The sequence below is a fragment of the Odontomachus brunneus genome, unplaced genomic scaffold, assembly GCF_010583005.1.
Source record: "Odontomachus brunneus isolate Ranch 3 - 2012 unplaced genomic scaffold, Obru_v1 Obru_scaffold_099, whole genome shotgun sequence".
Taxonomy (NCBI): domain Eukaryota; kingdom Metazoa; phylum Arthropoda; class Insecta; order Hymenoptera; family Formicidae; genus Odontomachus; species Odontomachus brunneus.
In genome coordinates this window covers 414,019-424,884 of record NW_022639549.1, presented here as the reverse complement: position 1 = coordinate 424,884, position 10,866 = coordinate 414,019, and positions in this window count along the sequence as shown.

The following is a 10,866-nucleotide window of genomic DNA, read 5'->3' as shown; positions in this document are numbered from 1 at the left end:
CACACACACACACACACACACACACACACACACACACACATATACACACAATAAAGGTTTAAATTTCATACAATAACAATTTTAAATTAAGAAATAACAAGAATGCGTTGACAGATTCCAAATGCAACTTGCTTCCTAAAAAACATTACAGAAGATATAAATTTTTTATTTCTTAAATATATTTTCTCCCAAAGTATTCTATCAACAATTAACAAACTGTACAATTAATATATTGCTTACTGAACTCGAGAATAAAGATTAAACTCTGGTAAAATACTGAGATAACTGAGAATATTAAATAATGCTGAAGTAAGCCTTTCTCCTTCTTTTATGCTTCAACATGAAGAACGCAGCAATAAATAAACAAAATGCAGAGTTGAATTGCAGCAACAGCGTCGAATTGCAACAACCTGCTTAGTGTTGTATTTCGAGCTTTTCCACTGATCCTTTACGTTCAGTAGAACGTGCAGGGTTAATGTAGAGCCGAAATTCCAACTTGGGATATTTACTCAAAGAAATACTCAGGAAAATCAATATGTTCTATAGAAAATCTATATAAAAATAAAAAGACAACGTACACGATAAGATACATCGGGAGAAAGTTGCATTACGGAAATGAGATTATTTTTCTGACGAATATAATAACGAGTTTCACGAGAGTCAGCACGAAAATCGCTGACGAACGGAGAGCGATGCGACTCTGTTGGGCATCGTGCGGCATCGTGTGAAAAAACAGAGAAAAAACTATTAGTTCCGGTTGGGCAGAGGGTCGCGGGGGTGCGGCAGGCGCTCGGAGAGAGACGGCAGAGAGGGAGACTGGACTCTTCTCCCTCGCGAAAGAGCTCACCCTCGAAGGACTCGCGCGCTCGCGTGCACGCCGTCGTCTTTCACGCTCATTTCATAAATTCTAATTTATCGCCCGCGGAAAATTGGATACGATTAATCCCTGCGATCGATGTTCGCCTACGTCCGTCTACTGTGTCTCATTGTGTCCATGCGTGACGTTGACATGTTTCTGGTCGGCAGCACCTGGTGGAGAACTAGGATACAGGGTGACATGGTAATCGCCATTACGAGCTAACCGAGGAGACGTTCGAGACGCTTGCCAGGGAATATTTATTCGCGATCGGATATTCCAGGGAATTCCAACTCGTCGCGCAATATCGACAGAGTCCCTTAAAACCCACGTGACATATCGTTTCGAGCTGTCTCGTTCAAAAGTGAACCACCCCTTTCGGGTAAGCGCCAGCGTGACGAGGTGGCAGGGTAGTTAACGCGTGTCCTCCGATTAGTCGCTCTCCCTTTAGCTGATTCGCTGTTTTTTTCCTAAGCAGTTTTTGTCTCATGCCGAGACAGTCGCCGTTTTTTCTGCGTCGGCCAATTTTCGGGTGTGCAAACACGGCCCATTGTCGTGACGCACGCGCCCTCGCCGTTCTCTATCTCGCTCCGTCGTCGCAGGGGTAGCTTGGCTCGGAACGCACCCCTTTTCGCTTTCCTCCCCTCTTTCATCTTCTCTCTCTTTTACTCTCGCTCCCTTCCTCTCTCTCTTTCTCTCTCACTCGCTCGTTCTTTGCTCTTCGTCGCTGTCTTTCCCCGTTTGCCCTACGCGGGATTTAAATATGCAAAGCGACTTTTTTCCTCGCCGCGCCGGCTTCTTCCCTTGTTTGGTCCGCCGCGCCCACATAATTACCGGGTGGCGGGAAAATAACGGACAAAAAACAACGCGCACGCGAGGAGCGAGCGGGACGCGCCGATGAGCCGCAAAAAAGTATGAGAAAAAAAAAGCGAAAAAAGCCGATATCACAATTAGACCGGCCGCGGGGGTAGACCGCTTAATGTCCCGCATAGCGGGTAGAAAGGGGTGGCACGATTTAACCGCGCGCGAGGGGTGCCCGCCGGAACTGTAAACTCCGGCATTATGCTCGCCCGCCGATATTTTTTTGCAATCGGTCACAGAACTCAATACAGCTTGTTGTTCTCGAAAGCTCGTTCGTTCGACAATACCGAATTCGTCGAGCAGATAATCGAACGCTTGATAATCATCCAGATAAATCTACATAATTATCACGAAGTAAAACAATAAAAAATAATAGAAACTCTAGAATTTATTAACTTTTATCTATTGAAGCAAATATACTGTATTGAATTGATCATCACACAGTTACATCATATAGTGAGTCATTAAAGTTACAATGTAAATTCCTCGTTACATTATTGCAGCAACAAATTTGCTAATAGGTATACTCAGACTTCTATATTACATTTTATATGACACATTGTTTCTAATACATTTTGACGATTTTTTTTGGTATTCTTTTAGTGTTTTTTCTACTTCGTCATTCTATGTGATAAATATGAATGTTATAATCAGTCATATGAGATGCATCTTCTACAAATTGACTAGCAAATTCGGCGTCATCTGTACTTATCCATTCGTAAAGATTGTATCTTGTAAGAATGGTACATATTATACTCATATTTATCACATAAAATGACAAAATAGAATATATAATAGAATACCTACGAAAGAAATTATTAAAATTTGAAAGAAACAATATGTGAATGATACAACAATGTAATGTAATAAATAATATATAAAACAACTTAACAATATAACAATATGTAAAACATAATATAAAAGTCTGAATGTAACTTTCAATGAATTTATTACTGCATCAAAATAACTAAAAATTTGCATTATTGTATAATTAAAATTGCATTAAATTTGCATTTTGTATAATTAAAATTTAATAATTAATGCAGTACAAAATATATTTGCCTCATAAATGTACTCAAAAATATTCTAAAGTTTCCATCATCGATCTCACGTCTTACGTCGTCATCATAAAAGTCTGGGTATATTAATTAGTTAACCACCTCGAGTTTGCCGTCTTTTGTTTCGCGTATTTCGCACCGAGACGTGTGGATTGGATCGCGTATTTGCAATATCGTGTGTATTGTGGGAATTTTAACACATTACGAATCAGAGATATGAATCAACGATTTTTTGAAGTATTGAAATACCGAAAAGTCAGTTCACGTCTTTAGTAGTACTATTACAATTTCAATTATTTGGTTAAATACTTTAATTTAATAATTAATATAATATTTGTTATAATAATTTATAATTTTACGGGTGCCTGGATTTTTTTGGGATTACTTGAGTATCACTCTAGAAAAACAACGATTCGGGGATCTGAATCAATGTTTTCCGTCTTTGAGATATCGAGGATCGAAAATATCAAGTCGTGTCTTCAGTAACGTTATCAATTTCGATTCTCCCTTTCTTTCTTTGTTCGGCTAAATAATAAATATAAATAAATTCCGCATACCCAGATCTCTTTCGGGATCTCTCGGGTATCTAAATCTTTCGAATATTACTCGAAGTACACAGATATAGAAATTCCCGGATTATATTGACAATGCTAGTCTTTATGGAGACCAAACATTGTATTTCTGTAAATTTCGTATAGTATCTTTTCACGAAAAATAATACATTAATGAATATCATAATAAAATCACTGTGATATGTTCATTAATTGGCTGTAGTTATGCGATCCAACCTACATGAAGTACATTTCAAAAGAAATGAAAATAAAAATTTGATATAATACATGATATAAAATTTAGATAACATGGAGATTCTTCGCAATGATTCAAGAAGTCAAGCATGATCAATTTTCTTCTCCTTGTGGGCATTTATTGATAAGCTTAATCTTTAAAAAATGGGTAAAAAAGACGCAATTAGTAAAAAATGGCATAACTAATAGAAAATAATTTTAATGTTGTTAATTTTACACGTTAATTAGATTTAGATCTATTTTTGTTTCGTAAAATGACGTAGAATAGACTATCTATTGGTAAAATAAAAATTTTTAAATCATAATTTTGTGGGTTGGATTATTCTTGCATAACTATAGCTAATTGTTTACGGAGAATTTTATAGTGAAAATTAGCAGAGGATTTAATAACCGAATCGAAATTCTGCAGTATTTTTTCTAATATTCTTTCATTATCGACTATCTTTTTTTTTTTATATGTACTACTTATATTTTAGGAACTGAAATGTTTTAAAAGTATTAAAACACTTTCTATGTTTCTAGCAAAATCTGTTATGTTTATAACAGAATTTACTGTATTTTTTATCAAGATATACTTATTGACAGTCTATTTTTTGTTGGTTTACTAAAAACATAGTAAAATTTAAAAAAATTTACACAAAAATAAACTTATATCGTCTATGTTTCCATTTCAAATATCAACTTACTTTCCGATATGATTGTAAGTTACAACTATATATACGGTTCGCAATGTGTTAATAGAAACATAAGAGAGGTCGCGAAGGATACCAGCCGCGAAAATCGTCGTGACGCGACGACGATTCTCCGCTCCGTTTTCTTTGAAACTCGCGTTCCTTTGCATTTCTCATCAAATTATCGCCATTAAAAGAGAAAAACAAACAAATGAAAAGAGTCGCGATTCGTATCGCCGGGACACACAAGTGGTCGGCTCGAGAGGAGAGCGTTCCGTGCGAAGAATTAATGTACAGGGTGTGTCATGCGGATTAGTCTCATTATTATTCCCGAGTGAGGCGACGTCGCACCTCGGCGGACGGCGGCGAAAAAAACCGTCTCGGAAGATTAACGAGCGAGCAGCCCTTATGAACCATCTCGGCGCCTCGAAAACCGCGAGCGAGGGCCGAGGGACGGACGGAGGGACGAGAGGGATGAAAAAAAGACGGATCACGGGGAGAGGGAATTGGATATCGCAATTAAACAGGCCGCCAACCTCACAAATTGGAGGTTGGATTTTTTTTCGCGGTGCTGCCACCGGGGGTTGCTGCAGCCCTTAAAACATCGCGGCGCTGCTCCCGCGGCAGGGGGACGAAGAGGGCGGCGCGCGCGAAGAGCGGGTGTTCTCGCGGTGCGGAAAAAAAATCCATAGGGGTGCCTCTGTTCGCGTCTATCTCGCTCTGCGGCGTTCCAGCCCGAAAGAACGAGGGTTGCCGGGGCGAGTTGTGCGCGGCGCCGAGGGACGCGGCAAGGGAGGCAGAATTGAGAGAATTTGAGATAGTTGGCGAGAGAGTTTGAGCGGAATTGAGAAGGCTTGGGGGGAAGGCTTTTGAGAAAGGCTCGAGGAAGCCTCAACAACGGCCTCGACGAGCGCGCGGACGTCTTTGAGCAAAATTACATACGACATGCGAATTAAAAAATAATAATACACGCTTCTTGACTTTCAATAACACGCATCCACGCTCGCGTAACGAACGCGTAACAAAAAAAAGAACTTGTCTCGTAACTTGCCCTTAAATTAATAATAAATGCGATAAAGAGTCCATTTTTTCATAAAAATTAAACAAAAATAATTTTTTAAGTAACCTAATAAGTAGTTTACGATAAAAATAATAAATAAAATATTTAACTCGGAATAACCAGGGTCAATAAAAGCCAATGTATGTGTGTTTCACTGCAATTAATAAAATTTCATTATAGATCAATTCCTATAGTCGTGATGTCATTTTAATAGTGATCGATGCATTTGGATTGAATTTAAATTTATTACTAATATTAAAATGATACTTTGACTATAGAGAAATTCATCTATAACAAAATATTACTCATTGAATTAAAATGTATATTAGTCCTAAAGACTCTTACTGTTTTAATTGTGATTATATATTAGAGAGAGAGGGAGAGAGAGAGAGAGAGAGAGAGCTTTTTTCCCTACTAATTTTTAAGAATATTTAATCAACCGAAAATTGTGTCAATTTTCTGCGCGAGAATTAGTAGCTTTTTTGCAAATGCCACTGTTTTCTTTTAATTATATACAAAATGCGAATTAAAGTATAATAATGGAAACGTCTTGAATTTCAATAATATATATCCACGATTGTACAACGATCTAAAGATACATAATCATTTAAGAATCGTATTTCTCGAATCCACGCCGCGAGAATTAGCGTTTTTTTTTTTAACATAGCGATTTCACGCTTTAATCTCGCACCTCGGGAAAATCTGTCTAGTTGAAGTGAGATCATGTCTGACAAGTTGCACGTGCCTTCGATACAAATCTGTATATTATGGAAATATTAGAGAGCGCGTTATGCTTGAAACGTTATCGGTGCTAAAAATGTGTCGCTTTTATGGTGTGATCGTACCGCATTGTCGTTTGCGGATGCGCATAGTTCGCGTAGAATGCCAAACGCAATATGTAACGCTGCAACGTTCGACTGTGAGTGATTTGAAAAAGTACGATTCACCAATTCGCTCGGTCACGCGAGCGCTGGACGGCCCGTCTCTTTCTCGCAGGACACGGAAGCTGTTCAATCTCGTGGGCCGATAATTATGAATTTATCTTCGAGCTGGCTTGCATCTATAATGAGGCGAACAGAAAAAATCCATAGAGAGAGAGCGACCGCGCCCATCATATATAATAGATGGCCTCACCTTCTCCCGGTCAACCTTCTCATCTCATCTCGCCAGTTCGACCGGCCTCCAGCTTCCACTTCCACCCCTTCCCCCCCTCTTGCCAACCCCGAGCATCCCCCTTCCCGCCTACAACCTACTTTCAATCAATATTTAAAGAATTGCGCCTTAATAACCGTCGTGGCGTCGTCTAATGCCGCGCTCAGGCTTTTGTGCGCCACCTGCTGTGCGATCACCAGCTCTCTCTGGTAGCAGCTGGTAGTCCCCGGAACTCAGATCGCCCGAGTTATGGGTTGCCGATGAAAGAAACTGCGATATATCGACGGACGATATCGAGAGTGTGTTATTGTACTTACTGCACAGATGTCTATACTAAACTAGATTGCTAACACACCATCATTGCATATAGCATGGTTTGTGTCCGACAAAGTTTCCGGTGTATACAAGAAAATGGCCGCTACCGCCACATATTTTCATTACGATTAGTTATAAATTTTTTTTGTTGAAAATGAGCAGAGCAAATAACGTCCAATACCATCTATTTTTTTGTTGCGACATTTTTTGATGCAATAAAATGCTGGCATTTTTGGTTTTACGACGGTAATTTAATGATCACGCATTTTTGCGATGGTAACAATAAAATACGCCTGTATTGCAGCCTATTACGCTGCACCATCGAAACGTTACATTAGGGATATTCCGTGTCGTATGTGAGAATCTCGCACAGATTATTTTTCGACGCCCACGCGTCGAAAAATTTCGCGAGATCGACCTTCGTTTCGCGTAGCGTCGCGTCGCGTGTTTTCTTCGCTCGCGGATTTTGTTTTCTTCGTAAGCGATTCGCGTTGTGCGTGTATCAAAGTGATACACTACAACTCGATCGGACCGTTGTTGAATTCGTCGTACATACTCGTCGTTTATCCGAAAAGCCAACATTTCCTCGAAGTTCGCGATATTTCATGCAATTATGCAAATATTTATGCAATTCGCAACTCGGCGTGTACCCCCCGAGAGAAACGAGATTTTTCGTCAAACCTTAGTTAGATTACCTCGGTCAGGGGTGAGTTACAGGCGTCGTGGAATGCCAGGACCATTGCAGTGTCAGATACAGCGACAGGATGGCTGGTGGACCCTGGACACCGTGGGACGACGCGCAATGGTGAGCGCTCAATTTAGACACTCATATAGTAGACACAAAGCGTCACTTTACGTAGATTGCATGCACGTAGGCGTAAATCGCATTGGGTCTGACGGCAAGTAAAGTAAGAATTGGAATTTGCAATTCGCCGGAGATATGTAAGAATGATCCAACCAAAGAATTTAGCTCTGAGATTTTCGCAATAGTTCAACGAGTTAAGCATTTCCATTTCTTTAAGAATACTGACCAGCTCAATCCTTAGAAAAATGTGCGAAAGGACTGGTAAAAAATAAAAAAACTGTTTCTTGATTAATTTCAAGCATCTATAAGGCTTAAATTTTTGTTGTTTGCTTTAAAAGATGTGAATGGAGTATTCACTGATAAAAGCTTATAAATTTTTGAATTGGATCATTTTTGCATAACAATGGCCAATTGAAATTGCGATTCGGCAGACTTCCTTCTCATCCGATTATTTCTTGATGATACATTAAACTGATATATTTTAACATGTCACATTTATATGCTATATATATATATATATATATATATATATATATATATATATATATATATTATATATGCTTGTTTTATGCTCTATATATCTTTTACATATACCCTATGTATGCTTTATATATACTATTTGATTAATATATTTTATAACTTGTTATATCGTATTATTATACGACATACTATCTTTTCAAAGATATTTTCTTATGGATACGCGTTTGTCGTACAAGACGACAAATTACATTTCAATGGAGGTGAAATCCCTTCTGGGGAGAAGAATATACGACGCGTGAATAAATCTAAGCGTGTATTAATCACGCCACTTAAATTACGGGTGGAAAAAAGTAAATAGTTGAAAATGAAAGCTGTATATATACAAAACGAAAATTCGTGTACGAAAACTCATTTCTACGTGCAATTTTGTTTTTATCTTTGTAGATCTTTATTCTAACCTCTCTTTTTTTATAAAATACTCGTGTGAGAGTAGCTCATAAGCTTTCTGATTGGCTATAAGCCTCTTTTAAGGGACACTTTTATCAACATAAGAAGTTGAGAATAAAAGGCCACTTTCGCGTTCCTGTCAGTCGTTTCTTTGTTACTTTTCTGTTTAGCATAGTCTGTACTACCAAGAAATGTGGTATTTTTAATTATAATCATATTGAGAAATTGTGTTTAAGGAAATTATTTCTTAATTAAATTCTGTGGTGATGTTAGCTTGGATTTTTTCGTTTTATGTAAAAAGATGAATGGAGTATCCATTGATTAAAACTTATAATTTTTTAAATTAGATTATTCTTGCATAACAATGGCCAGTTAAAATTTCGACTCAGGAGGTTTCCTTCTCGTCGGATTATTTCTTGATGATACATCAAGAAATGATATATCAAGATCTCTTGATGATACATCAAGAATATCATCTTTTGATACATCTCTTGTTAAATATCAATATATATCTATATATATAAAATCAGTATATTAGGATTCATAAATGCTTTTACACTTTCGGTATCTAGAGAATTGGATTTTTTCGATCTGGCGCATCTCATTTCTTAGTAAGCGTGTATCGTGATTGTTAATTACTGAAAGAACCGACAACTAACTAACAGTTACGATTTACGCTTACTAAGAAACGATGCGTCAGATCGAAAAAATCCAATTCTCTAGATACCGAAAATGTGAAAACATTTATGAATCCTAGTTACATCGGTAAATAAAGATAATGTTTTTTACGTTTTAAATCGTTTTAATCGCCTCTATATTATCGACGCTTAGCAAGTTTGTTGTCTACTCCAGCATCTCCTTAAGCCGGGATTCAAACCGAGATGTTTCGAGTCTCCGCTAAATTAATAAGCCGGGATTCGAACCAAGATGTTTTGAGTTTCCATTAAACGTATAAGCCGGGATTCGAACTGAGGTGTTTCGAGTCTCCGATATTATTCATATTATTATAAATTACCAATTCCAATAAAGATGAATTGTAAGGTAGATAGTGCCCTTTGCAGATAGTCCCCTTGATATCTTTAGTGGTTGCCGAGAAATGTGCGAGAAATACAATCGGTAGTAAAAAGGCTGTCAGCGACGTTAAAAAGTACGCACAAAAGCTTCTACGGCTTATTTAACGAACCGTTATTAATAGTATTATTATATTATTAGTATTATCAGTATTATTAATGTTATTACTGTTATTCTAAACTTCGAATTCCAACAGGATAAATTGTGAAAAACTTTGTTTTCTTTGAAACACATCGATATTTTTTGTCGAGAAATAAGCAAAAAATATGAGCGGCATGTTTAAGTTTATATATTTATTTATTGTTTTATATTGTCCAATTTTCAAATCTTTTTTTCTTGCAAAATTACATAGAACGCAGCTCAAGATAGACAAGACTGATAAGAGATGATCTAGTTTTGCGATAATATCGCCGCTAGCTTACTTTGTGCCTACGTCGCGCGGTCCGCTCATCAGTGGTGAGACAAGAATAAAGCGATTGGATCTTTGTTTTTTTCTAACTTATTATCATTGTATGGAAGTAAAACAGACACGAGCCAGGCGCATTTTATCGTTACCATCGCGAAAATGCGCCTAACGAACGTAGTAAAGGTGCACTTTGTTAGATGGCGTCTCGAAAAAGCGTCTAGCTCTGGCCATTGAAATCAGGCTGGTGTCGCTCTCATATTTTTCTCTGCTGTTAGTCAAATAATTCTCGTGTAAAAAGTCGGTTATCGTGTCCCGGAAACACACTTATCTACTCTAGGTAAAGATTTTCTTATTTTTAAACGCTACCTTTTTGTCATGAGAGATTCGTCATGATATTTTGTTACTTTCAGAGTTTATCGTTGAGCCAAATCCTCTTTTCTGTAAGAAGATAAAAAGAGATAATCAAAATAATCATAATTTCTTTTTATTTTTATCGTAAATCATTTATTAGGATAGCTAAGAAATTCTTTCTGTTCAATTTTTATGAAAAAAATTTGACTCTTTATCAATTTATTTTTGTTTTGACATTTTATTGTTAACCTCAGAGCAAGTTGTGAGACAAGTCCTTTTTTAACGAGGAAATTACAAAAAATAATTTGAATAACGTTTAAAATAATTAATATTACTATAATATGAAAATATTTTTTCAACTCTTATCGTAAATCACTTTGTTAGTCAAGAAGTTAGTCAAGAATTTCTGTTCGATTTTTAAATAAAAAATTATTTTTTCACATTCATTGTTAACTTCAAAGTAAGTTGCGAGTAAATCTTCTTCTGTAAGAAAATTAATAAAGAGCAACTAGAGTAACGATAAAAAT